This window comes from Bacillus rossius (assembly GCF_032445375.1).
Source record: "Bacillus rossius redtenbacheri isolate Brsri chromosome 9 unlocalized genomic scaffold, Brsri_v3 Brsri_v3_scf9_2, whole genome shotgun sequence".
Lineage (NCBI taxonomy): Eukaryota > Metazoa > Arthropoda > Insecta > Phasmatodea > Bacillidae > Bacillus > Bacillus rossius.
This window is the reverse complement of record NW_026962013.1, coordinates 11,936,726-11,949,717: the sequence shown is the minus strand read 5'-3', so window position 1 is coordinate 11,949,717 and position 12,992 is coordinate 11,936,726. Positions and strand designations below refer to the sequence as shown.

At 38.1% G+C, this 12,992-nt stretch overlaps 1 protein-coding gene and 1 long non-coding RNA gene across 3 annotated transcripts in view; both read right to left on the bottom strand.

The window, feature by feature from the left end:
* LOC134543356 (uncharacterized) overlaps positions 1-10,719 on the bottom strand; it is a 39,448-nt gene extending 28,729 nt beyond the window's left edge. Inside the window, exon 1 of the long non-coding RNA XR_010076925.1 lies at positions 6,265-10,719. This is a non-coding gene — a long non-coding RNA (uncharacterized LOC134543356). The remainder of the gene's footprint in view (positions 1-6,264) is intronic.
* The window catches only part of LOC134543354 (rap1 GTPase-activating protein 1), a 612,076-nt gene that overhangs the window by 564,020 nt on the left and 35,064 nt on the right, over positions 1-12,992 (bottom strand). The gene's annotated exons all lie outside the window — the stretch shown is intronic.

Below are 12,992 nucleotides of genomic sequence, written 5' to 3'. Positions count from 1 at the left end.
TGAGTTTGGGCGAGGGGGGGGGGGGAAGGTAGATATAAACAGTGAAGGCAGGTTGTTATCTTGAATGATGGAAGGTTAGCTGACAACACTTGCAACTGCACACGTGTGAGAAGCCGCGTGTGTTATTGAGTTAGTGTCAATAGTAATGTAATTTTTTTTAATACAAGTAATAAAACTATTTTGACGCGACAACGTCTAATAAATCGATAAACGCCGGCTGCACGCACGAAAAAGTGTCCCATTACGCACATTGTTCCGTTACTCTGTGTCCCCATTTTCGCTCATTGTACGCTTGCGCCACGTCTATCTCTCTTCCACTGGACTGTTTATAAAGTGAAGTGAAAAAATAATCTGGTTTTCATTGCTTATTACAACAACAATTTCTGCAATAAAGGTTAATTATTCTTGCATTTTAAAAATCTGATTACTAGTATAATTTCAAGTATTTATTCTTTTATTATTAAAATAAAAAATGATTCAATTTTATTCATAAAAGTATGCAATCATTTCATCAATGTTTTGTTATGACGTTGTCACGTTAAACTATCGTCCGTAAACCGACTTTACAGACAACCAATTATTTTTTTCTATTTTTTTAACCACCACCAGATCCCCCATCCCTCTTTCCACCCAAAAAAAAAAAGCCTGTATCTGCCACTGATTCGGCGCGATGGTGTCACGCTGTGTCTGCGGAGAGCGCGGGATGCAGAGGGGGGGACAGCGCCGTGTGTGCTCTCGACCAGCGAGCCGTGTTGCGTCACCGGCGCGCCTTTCCCCCGGCCCCGGGGGGCTCTTTGCGCAACACGCGTGCGCGCTGGCCCGGCCCCAGGGCGGCGTGTCCGCGTGTCCGTGTGGACACGTGACCCGTGGAGCAGGCTGCGAGGTCGACGATCACTGTCACGCCCCAAGGAGCCTCGATCCGACACGGCCTCCGGGAGCCTCCGAAACACAGGGGCGGATCCATGGGAAGTCTCTGAGACAAGGGAGGATCTATAGGAAGTCTCTGAGACAAGGGAGGATCTATAGGAAGTCTCTGAGACAAGGGAGGATCTATAGGAAGCATCTTGAGACACAGGGACGGATCTAAAGGAAGCCTCATGAGACACAGGTACGGATTTATATGAAGCCTCATGAGGCACAGGTACAGATCTATAGGAAGCCTCTTGAGACACAGGGTCGGATCTATAGGAAGCCTCTTGAGACACAGGGACGGATCCATACGAAGCCTCTGGGGAGGCGATTATTGCTCGAAGAAACTAATTTTGACGACAGGGTTTCCAACTTCGCATCCTCAGAACAATATACCGTGAGAACGACCGAACATAAATGATATAATTTTTCTAACTCTTTTTGCCTGTTTTAAAACTGTGGAAAAGGAGGAGAGAGAACAAACTTTTGACGAGTTTTTTATCATATTAAAATTCATTTTGGTTTGAAAAAAAATTAATGGGCACAATTTCGGTGGCATTTTCTACTCGCTTTTTCGTATCTCAGAAAGCAAATTAAGCTATTCCTAAAAGCTCGGTCTGACACTCAGGAGGCGGGATGATAAGCGCGACGTTCGCTGGTGCTTCTAGCGCGGTGTCGCCTCTGGACTGGCGCGCAGTCTTCTCGTTGTCACATGATAACTGTGAAATTTGAGCGGTGACCGTTACATTGTATGGCCGAGAAATGAAGATAAAGGGGTAATGCACGTCCCTAAAGTGCTTTCAAGAATATGTACTGGTTGTTTTACGTCTAAAAATTACTCTGAAAACATGCGTTTTAGCCATTTTAACTATTCTAAAAATACTGTTTAAAAATTTAATCCGAAATCAAAAGTACTTATCGGCCCTCAGCGAACTCTTAAATTATTTTCGTAATCATACCCCACTCGGATATCTTGAGTAGTTTTGAAAAAGCGTCGTTTTTCCTGAAGCTCTGCAAACCGTATGTGTGCCCGGGTAGGCGGAACCTTAAGTTGGTGGTCCAGGGAGGAAGGGATAGAATTTTAAGTGAGATGAGAAAATGTAAACATTCGCGTGCTTATAACCAAACCTTCGTAGTCAAACTTTCCCGTGAATGAAGTAACTTACTTCATTCACATTTCATTCATGGCTTCGATTTTATTGGCTGTAAAATTCATTTAATCGTTTGATTATCTGTCCAGAAGCTGATTTTCATCCAAAAAATGTCGACATTGTCGACAAATGTTTTTAAGACTTAATATATGAGTGGAAATATTTCTGAGCAATAAAAGTATTATTAAAACCGACTGAAATAAAATAATTTACTTGAAAGTTAATGTCATCGCGTGCTTTCGGGTAGTTTTGTATAACGATTTTTGAAGTTGATCTGACACCTTCATTATTCCAAGATAACTTTTACCGGGTCTCTGTGGGAGTGGTTATCAAAACGCATCTGACGCCTGGAAGGTAGGCAGTTGGCAAAGCGGCCAAGATCTACAAGCTGCCTAACTCTCGGATTACCCTCAGGTCCTGAATGACCCACCAAAAGCTTTGAATATATATACTGTATAGAAGTCGCGAGTGGATAGGATTTACTCTACGTTTTTCAGAATCGTATGATGAGCAGCTTGGGAACTTCACCGCTGCAGTGCGCTGTCGTAACGCCTGTATCGTCTTAGTTGTTATTTACACGTTAGAGCGCAGCGCTGTCGCCTGCTGTCATACCCCGCACCCCTCATCAATCATTCACTGCAGCTCAACGTCTTTCAACGGGAGGGGGAAGGGGTGTTTGAAGAGTTCGACACTTGTCCGCTTGGGACCAAAAGACTGATATGCCTGACAAGTTATAAGCAGTTCCGCAATTATAATTTTCATGAGTTCACACCGTGCAGTTATTTGATAATTCAGTGTTTGCAGGCATGCTGAGGATCAAACCGCACCACTAGTTTCAGAACCCACTGAGAACTAAAACATTACAATTTGTGAAACGTTGAAACACTTTACTCCCTCCCCGTTATAAAACGTAGTTAATTTGCAATAATAGCTTCTTGCATCGCGTACTGACTACCTATAGAGTACAAGGGGCGGTTTCAGTACGCTACTTGTAGTAGCGTCAACTAGGTGATCGAGACACTAGGTTTCTCGACATTAGTTGTTTCTCGCCTGTTTCCTTAAAGAGCTTGAAGCAATGCTCCTATAAACATCGGTATCCTTAAATTATTTTAAAAATTTCTGTTCTTTGCATATTAAAAAGTTTTTATTATTAGTTTATTTTTAAATATGTTAATGTTGTTTTTTAGTTAGTTATAATATGTTTGTACGTAATATACACTTTTTTTATTATGATCAGTATTGCAAGCTAGTAAGTACTGAGATTGCCTATTGACTTTCCATCTTATAAAATTAGTTTATGACGTCCGAGGTGTTTTTTTTGGTAATCCCAGATGGCAGGGAGGACAAAGCGCAATATCTGATAGCATCTTGGAATTCGAAGGTGAGTGATGGTTCAAATCTAGTCTCAGTAAGAAGATCGTTCATAAATGAGACAGTGAGAAATGTTGCACGTTTTCATTTAAATATATTTTTTTTTAGAAGATCGTTCATAAACGAGACAGTGAGAAATGTTGCACGTTTTCATTTAAATATTTTTTTTTTTAGAAGTTCCATACATCAACTCAGACTTTAAAAATCCTTCCACTGTACAACTATCCATGAAAGAAAAATGAAATTGCGAGAAGAAAACTTCGACAAGAAATGGCGTTGCGCCATAGCAAGCATAGCTTAATCCGTCGATAAGTGGTGGGAACTCTCATTATTTTCGGTAACAAGCAGAATTTGCATCTAACCAGCGAAGTAATTTAAATACACTACGAAAAATGTATTTACATAATTTTAGCATTTTTTTTCAACTGAAGTTCAGCGGCCGTAAATTAATACAAATAACATATAAAAGCGGGTATTTTATTTTTTTAACTATAAAATTATTTCATTCCTTTTAGTCTCAAAATAAAATAAAAATATTGAAAATGAGTAATTAAAACAGATTCAAAATACTACATATGAGTGATTAAAGTCTTTAATTGTTACAAATGACTTAAACTTAGTCATTAATGTTCACGTAATCTACTCATTTCAGCTAATGTGTCAACATTACATGGAATTTAAATTACCGTGTGGAAACAAAAAATACCAAGCAAATTCTTCAAATTTAACCTCGTGTGCTTAATTTACGACATTGTCAGTTGTCTTTATACCGTTAAGTTTTCGCGAAAGTTGTGAATTGTAGAGTTTGTGAGTACTAGGTTGACCGTCTTTCAAGTATATGTCCACAGACTTGAAACTTGGCACGGATATTCTTTATATTACACAGACATTAACTGAGCACGGGGTTTTACTAAAATCAGCCTCCAAGAAGGTTACAGGAGCGTTAAAGATTTTGGGACTTTAACCTCTCCCCCGGCATATTTTCCATCATAATCCAACCTGCTGGATCGGAAACACTCTAAATAAAAAATTATTAAATTTTTTAACATATTCGAAATTTAGGGTCATTATTAGCCTTGCCTCCCTTCGAGGGAGAGAAAATCGAACCCAAGGCACATTTTCCTCCATAACCCGACCTCGGAAATCCTCTTAGTCGAAAATATATTTTCTAAATTTTAAGCCATTATGCCCCCCCCCCCCCCCCCAACCCAAAAAACAAATTCCCCGGGGCACATTTCTTTACCATAGCCCAACCTTTAGGACCGGAAACACTCAAAATATAAAAAGCATTGATTTTTAAAATTTTCAAAATTTTGGGATTTTACCCCCCACAGGGGCACAGTCGACCCCGGGGCAAATTCCCACCATGTTCCGGCCTTATGGATACACATAAAGCATAGTTGATACCCATAGTTGGAAATTAGTGTTTTTTTTACCCTCTGACCCCCTTCCTTTACACTCCTTTAACACTAAGATCATAAGTTTTCAAAATATTGTATTGTCAGGTGTTCGTTATATGTATGCAAAATTTCAACACATTCGGACGTCGAAATGTGGGTGAAATTGAATGGAAATATTATTACATTCATTCATTATACATCCATTATACATCCATTCATAGATACATAGGCTACATACATACATACATACATACATACATACATACATACATACATACAGGTGAAGCTAATAAAAGCGTGGTAAAAATAGGAACAAGATCCTAAATGCACCCGAAACTAAATGAATAAAATGCGTAACTGTTGCAATTCTTAAAACGAAAATAGTTATTCAAGCCTTATGGTCACCCTACAACACGGATTCTCTCAAGAACGTTAATCTTCTTAAAACATAACTAAATAGTTCTTAAACATAAATGTCTTAGTGAGTTAGTGAGCAACCAGCCTTATTTAACATTAGACGCTGCTTGCGAGGACAATATAAAGTTACCTCCCTCGTGCTATACGTGTGAAAAATTCTTAAGTTTTGGAAACAAATTAATTCATTTCTACCATCTTAAACGGTCACAAACTCCCATCATCCATACTTATTCACACGACTTGCTTTCTCGATGCAAAAGTGAAAGTAGGTAGTCATATCTGCTCCTTTCATCGCACGGAAAGAAAGTATGTAACGATTCCGGAACTACTATTAGCACAACGCACAATTAATTCACATGCGCAACTGTGTGTCCAACTGTCGAAAATATACCGTAAATACAGATTACGGGGTATGCATGCAGACAAAATTTACGTACTGTAATTTACGGTAACTAGGCAAATAGAAAATACGACGTCGGAGTCCAACCACAAAGTAAAATAGTAACCACTATTTTAAAATTTAATATTTAAAAAAAATCATTAGTAAAATCACGAAGTCATGTTTCAAGAAGTAAAAGTTAATCGTTTCCTTCAAACATTGATTCGGAAACCATTTGAGGCCTACCCCAGGGGAGAATAAACGTGGCGAGGTCACGTCATTTGCTCCCGTCTGTAGGTCATAGCTGATGTGATAAAATGATTACCATTTATTGGCACGGATGCGGTAACTGCACGACGACTAAAAACAACATATTAGTCACTAATCACCGCTAATCTTATTAGCAAATAGGTAATAAACAATCTAAAACTAAAAACTATGATTTACCTTCAAAAAAAATTGTTTCTATAAAGAATAATCTAGGAGCCCATTTCATACGTCGCTGATAATTCTTAAAACTTAAAAATAAAAGTAATTATTTTGAAAAGAAAAAGTACATTTGAAATAAATTTAAAAATGTAATTTTTCCTTTGAGGTTGGGTAAAGGTGCGACGGGAACAGGAAGCAGCACACTAACCAGTCCACTCTCACTGGCGTCGCTGGCGAGGACCAATCAGCTGCGCTGCTGCCGGCGCGGGCTGAAGTCTGGATCCAACTGGCGGCGACCGGCGCGTCGGGGCCCGAAGCTGCGCGCACCACGTAGTTCCTCCGCGCGCCGACAGAGCGCTGCACCGGCGCGGCGCTAGCTCCGCGCGTCAGCTGCTCGCACGGCCGGTACCGCGTGACCCAGTTTTCCCGCGCGGCCCGCGGATCGATGGCCCCGTGCCGGGACCTCAGCTGGGCGCGTATTGGGCGGGCGTTCGAAGGACACCGGGAGAAAATACTCGTATTGATCCTGACCTCTGACCCCGCATGCGAGGGATGCGCTTCCCCCCCACCCCTCAGCTTCCGGAATTTCCCACCCTTCCGCGAATCGTTCAAATTCAACTAACGATCAGGGTTCCACAGTTAGTACTTTCGTACTAGATCTAGTACTTTTAGTGGTCTAGTACATTTACGCCGAGTTCTAGTACTTTTTTTCTTTAATATAATAATATTACAGTAACTCCAATATGTTTTATTATTAAGCGTAATTATTTTTAAAAACTATGGAATGTACGTGTGTGTGGTGTGATGTTTAAGTTAGAGCATTGCAATTTCATTATAACTTCCTAAATTGTTAAAACCATAACAAATTATAATTTAGTACTTTTTTTTTTCAAATCTAGTACTTTTTTCTCGCCTAAGTTGGTACGAAATATATTTTCCTTGTGGACACCCTGCCAACGATGCTCGCCGTGGCCATAGCAGAAAACCACGATCCAGAAGGTTCGATCCCGGATCGACCACGGAACTAGGAATCATTCGCGGCTCCATGGAGATTCTCACAAACCTGCATCGTGACGTATTCTCTATGGACGATGTGACGTCTTGACCTCGATGTTATGCGCAACCTGTCTGCAGAAGAAATAACCCCTGCGAAACACCACTTCGCCACGATTCAGGGGGAGTTAATCGATACTTGCGGTGATAGATTCTGGAGCGACTTCGAGCCGTCGGATATCGTTCTCATAATTATTTGACGCAATTAACACTAATTTAAAAGTGAACATAAGCTATGAATCGCATTACGTACCCACTGCTTTAAAAATAAAATCATTTCCGCCTTGATTGGCTAGTATTCTAATGCTGATGATGTTTGGTGAATATCTTCATTTCTTATTTTCTATTTTAATTGAATTTTTATACACAAAAGTAATTTAATTTGCGCACTTTACAGAATACTTGTGACGAATCACACCTGGGACCTCTTTTTTCCTTAACAGTTCTACTCTGCAGCCTAATGTGAAGTCTAAAGACGTTTCAAAACCAGGGGCGTAGTCATAGGGGGGGGGGGGTTAGGGGTTCTAACACCCCACCCCCCTCTTAGCTACAATTCTTTTTTCTTATCTGAAAGCAGGTTAGCTAAAAGCCTGGGTGTCTTACTGCAATCACCGGGCACTGCACTGGAGGGGAAGAGTAAGCGAGCCCTACCGATTCTCCTTCCCTTCCCCTACCCCTGTCGCGAGCAGAAGCTATAAGGTTGTGACGCCGTGACGGGTCCCAAGCTTTCAAATATCTTACACCTATTGAATTTAACCAGCGCGGTAATCATAAGCAGGTGTTGACTGGGCTTCCAAAAGTGTAAGGATCGCTGAGTGTGTATAGAATTGAGACAACGTCATGGTGTCATGTAACTCTTCAAGCTAAAGATAATTGTTTCCAGGAATAGATCAGTTCTGCCATTGAATATATATATATTCAATGGTTCTGCCGAAACCCAACCCTTTTTATTCCTTTTTTTTTTGTATTGTCGATCTTCGAGCAAGAATTATGATATTGAGTGGACGTAAACAAGGCACTTGGATTGATAAAAATATCTTTAGTTAATTTCTTACTTCATCACTCAAACAATTTTTTTATTAAAAAATTAATTATATTTTACAATTACAATATTTAAAGTTAAGTACCGAAAACTGCTAAAATAGCACTATTTTACACCTTAAAATCCAAATTTTTCCCGGGGGTGGACTCCCGGACTCCCCCGTTTTAATAAGGGGGGGGGAACCATGCTTCTTAACCCCCCCCCCCCCATACACAAATCCTGGTTACGCCACTGTTCAAAACACTTGGTCGCGCGCATGCTTTCGACCGCGAATGGTCACAACTTAATTGACAGTTATTTCTGAGAGCTAATTCTAGGCTTAGAAAAACCGATTTAATTTCTTTGCTTATATATATATATATATATATTCGTTATAGTTGCATCGTCTGCAGTCCATAAGCCACATATAAAAAAATTATCATTACCTTCAAAGATATCAACAGTTAATTTTTCAATCACTAACATAAAAAAGGACTTGCAATGAAACACGATTTTTTCCTAACATCCGTCGTCGCAGAAGTGCAATTTAAAAAAAAAAAAACCTTGGTATGTGAACACGTGAACGTGCAATGTTTTCCGAAAGCCAGTATAACATCCTGGTTACAAGCACGTTCAGCGTTTTCCTCTTCCGCTGTCAGCAGTTGAGGTTACCGACAAGCACTGGAGTGCAGGAGGCCGTCTCAGCATTTGCAGACGCCGCCATAAAATGGCGGCAAAAAGAGGCTATCCTATACTTTCATTCGCTTGAAGGGGCAATATAGCTTCGAAACTGCTTCCGGAGTTGTAGTTTCCTGCACCGTGGGAAATTAAACTCAACAATTTACGAACTTTTTAAGGAACAGTGCACCTACAAAAAAACAATACGAGTTGCTTGAAGTTACAGATAACAGTAGCTTCGTAGCAAACACGGACTTTGAAGTGGGATTAGGCCTTGCCTTCTTTCAATTTAAAATATTTTGATACCGACTGCAACAAAGCTTCCGAGATTTATTTTTATTTATTTTTTGTTTGAAATGGCGTAGGACCTGGCTTCGGCTACTTGTTGAAGTCAAAACTTTTGAACTGGTGCGATTATCTTGACAGTTGTAGTCGCCGCTATGAAAAATAATAAGTTATTTTCTCGCAGCGCTTATATACTAGATCCTATTAGTAAATATTTGGTTGCAACCAGGTACATATAGAGATTTCGAGATATTTCGTTTGCAGAAGAAAGATTTGAGTTGAAAAGTTAAATGACGGGTGGGGGGGGGGGATGTGTGCGTGTAGGCCACGCGCTATCGATTAGAAACTTCTTGCTTATTATAATTATTACATATCGGAAACATAATTTTCACTGGCTGAGGTAACAGATTAAAAAATATATATATATGTAAGAATGCGAGCGCTAAATTGTGCTATTACACAACTGTATTAGTGTGAAATTATGCAAGTGTGCAAGAATGCAAGTGTCATTTCTACATGCTGTCTCCTCCTCTATCGGTTCCCCCACCACGTACCTAACTATTCTCCGCGTGCGATCGGAATTTTCAAAACGCTCGAAAATTGTATCCCCCTTCAGAAACTACGAGGTCTACGGAAATCGGAACTGACTATACTTCCTGGAAGAGAAGCAACAGCTAACGTCGCTTTCTCAGAGTCTCGCCTTTCAGCTGTCGCACGTCTCTTAGTTTACAAAAGCATTGGCGGTTCTTAATTTAATACGAATTCCGTGGCAAACGTCTGGCTGAAACGCAGGCGTATACATTACAACAGCCTCTCTTTGATGGCGTGCGACTCCTCAGTTATCTTTATAGTACGATTTTTCTTCAGTTTATTATCTGAATTATACGTGCCTGCTTCATGGTAACACAGTAAACAACGACGCAGTATACAGTGGTGAATAAATGATTGTTAGAAACATTTTCAACGTGAAGAAAGTCCAGGAAGGAAGATCGAATAATTCGTAGGTCTAAAGGAAGGTTACGTCTTGCAACTTGCTTGTCGTCATGATTTACAAAATATATTTTTTTTTTTTTTCGTTTGACGATAATCTTCAGGGAAAACCTGTTAACATGGCATCCGTAGGGCACAAAAAAGAGGGCAAGCCACTTCCGTTTCACATTACTTACCAAGAAAATTGTAACTTTTTAACATACCCTTTTTAATCTTCATTTTTATTTTTTTAAAGTTATACTTCTTTAGGCGCGTTATGAAAAAAATGATGAGTGAAATTTTAAGATGGGCGCGGATCACTGTAAGACAAAATTAACAGGTTGAAGCTGCCCGCTAAACCGTTCATTAAGTCTCGAAAAAAAGCTACCAACAAAATAGAAATAGAACCTCTATTAGTCGCGCATGTTGGCACGCTCGTCGCCTCTGATCACTGTTTTCATATTTATAATATTTATCCACATGTTTCTAGTTTCTACATTCACAACACGTGTTTTAGTTTCATACAAGTGCGAATTATATATTATGTGCTAATAAATTATATTCAGTAGTGATTTAAATTGAATATTTTGATTAATATGATTTACTATTCGTAAATATTAGTAAAAAAATTGTGCCTTTATACTTTTTCAAGCTATCCGTATGTATTATTTATTGATATAAATTAAAATATTATTATTTAATACTTACAAAATAAATTTAATAAAACATTTAATAAAAAAATTGTGATAAAAATTAAAATCGAACATCAAATTAAAATATTAATTTTTAATATTTATTATTAAATTGAATAAATAATAAATATTTATAAAAATAAATGAACAAATTTAATGAAAACGTTTTGATAAAAATGAAAAGTGATTATTAAATTTAAAAAAATTATAAATATTTAAAAAATGAATAAACTTAAATTAAATTTTTGAATTTATTATTATATTTATTTTCTTTTAAAATATTAAATAATCAATAATAAATATTTACGATTAAGAATCTTATAATATTTAGTACAAATTATGTCATATATATTTATTATTCTCTAAATTTTATTTGAATAAATATGATTATACCTACATACTGCTTATTAATTTTAGTATAAAACCTTTATTCCTCAAATTAATCATATTAAAAAGAGTGAAATTATACGCAAACATCAAAATATCTGCTTCATTGCAGCTTTAAAACATGAGTACGCAAACACGGACTTCTGAGGACTCTGAAAAATTTCTGGTCCGCTAAGATGGAGTAATAAAATTATCTTTATTAAAACCATCGCATCCACATCGGTAGTATTGATGACATATATTTTAGTTAAAACCTATAAATTATTATGTCTTTAAGTAAAAATGGTGGTCACAGCAAATAAATGACTGTGGATTTTGTGATTTATTTTAACAAAATTTGTGAATTTTTTTGTCTATTAGGGTCATAACAACACTGGTATGTAATATAAACTCGATCTTACATACACTAACATACTTTAGAAACCTACACCCGATGACGACATCCATCATATGAAATCAAGATGGCGGTCTCCACTAAACAAGATGGCTGCCTCCAGCAGACTATAATGCATGAGTAGGAGTGGGGCGCTTGATGATGATGGCATCGTAACGAAAAGTGCAACGCACAGGAGTGAGGAGCTTGATGACGAAGTCATCAAGATTTAAAATTAAAATTTTATTAATATTTTTTTATAATTTTTTTCCCGATTTTTTAAGTTAATATTTGAGGTTTTTCAAGAGTGTGGATGTGACGTCATAATTCGGTGGAATGTTATAGAAAACCAAATGGCAGGATCCAAGATAATCGCCGGGGTCAAAGGTCAAATTCAAATCCAAGATGGCCGCCGTAAGTGACGTTATCCAAGATGGCCGCCTCGAATCCCCTGAATCCCGACCCCTCACCCCCTGTGCCAGATCGAACTATAATTACCTATTATAGACAGTGCAAGCTCGTACATATATTTTTTTACTAGTCTATATTTCGACAGTCGTTAGTTTTTTTTTGTAGAAAAACAACTAAAAAATTGCCAGACTAGTTACACAAATTATATTTCACTGCTGTTATGAAATTACATATTTCATGCTGAACGAACAACATAAGAACACATAAATTTGTTCGTTACCGAGGTTAGATGTTAGTGCACGTGTTAATGACACAAGAAACTACAGTAAACTCGTGGAATAACATCATGTCAGTGTTAAGAAGACTGCTAGTATCCGCTCTACCACTCTGGTTCTGGGGTAGAGCGCCTGCCTTGTGACTTGTAGGACCCGGGTTCGCGCCCCGGCTCCTCCAAGGCGGATTGCCCAGAGAGAATGGCGGCATATTCTCTGATATGAATACAATCCCTTGTAACAAGTCAGGCTACCAAAGAAACTGTGGGTGGAACAGAAAAAACCTTCCAGGTGGCTTCCAATTGGGAGCCCGTTTCTTTTCTTGGGCTCCCCATGCGGTGGCCATTCCGGGGGTTTCTCCGGGGGAATGGAGTTTTGCAAAAATATTTTTTGCAGTTTTGTAGCTTTATAGTAACTGTAGCATTATCATTCCAACATGTTATAAATAAAGCTCAAACAAACATTAAAAAAATTTTGCTTTTGTAAAAAAATAATATTTTAATTAAGTGTGCATCAGTCAGTGAGTGGTTGTGTGTTCAACCATTTATCGGTATATATTTACTTGAAGTATCATTGACGGTTAAATTCTAGCCAGAAACCTTTGTTTTGTAGTATTTTAGCAGTTTTTGACGAAAAAATATTTATAGTCCCATGCATATTATTCCTAAAAATATAATTTCTGTAAAACCACATAGTTTTCAATCAGGGATATCGTCTTTAACACACGCTTATATATATAAATCCAAATGTAAATAAAATATGCTATTTATTTCAACATGAGCAAAGCCTTTTTAC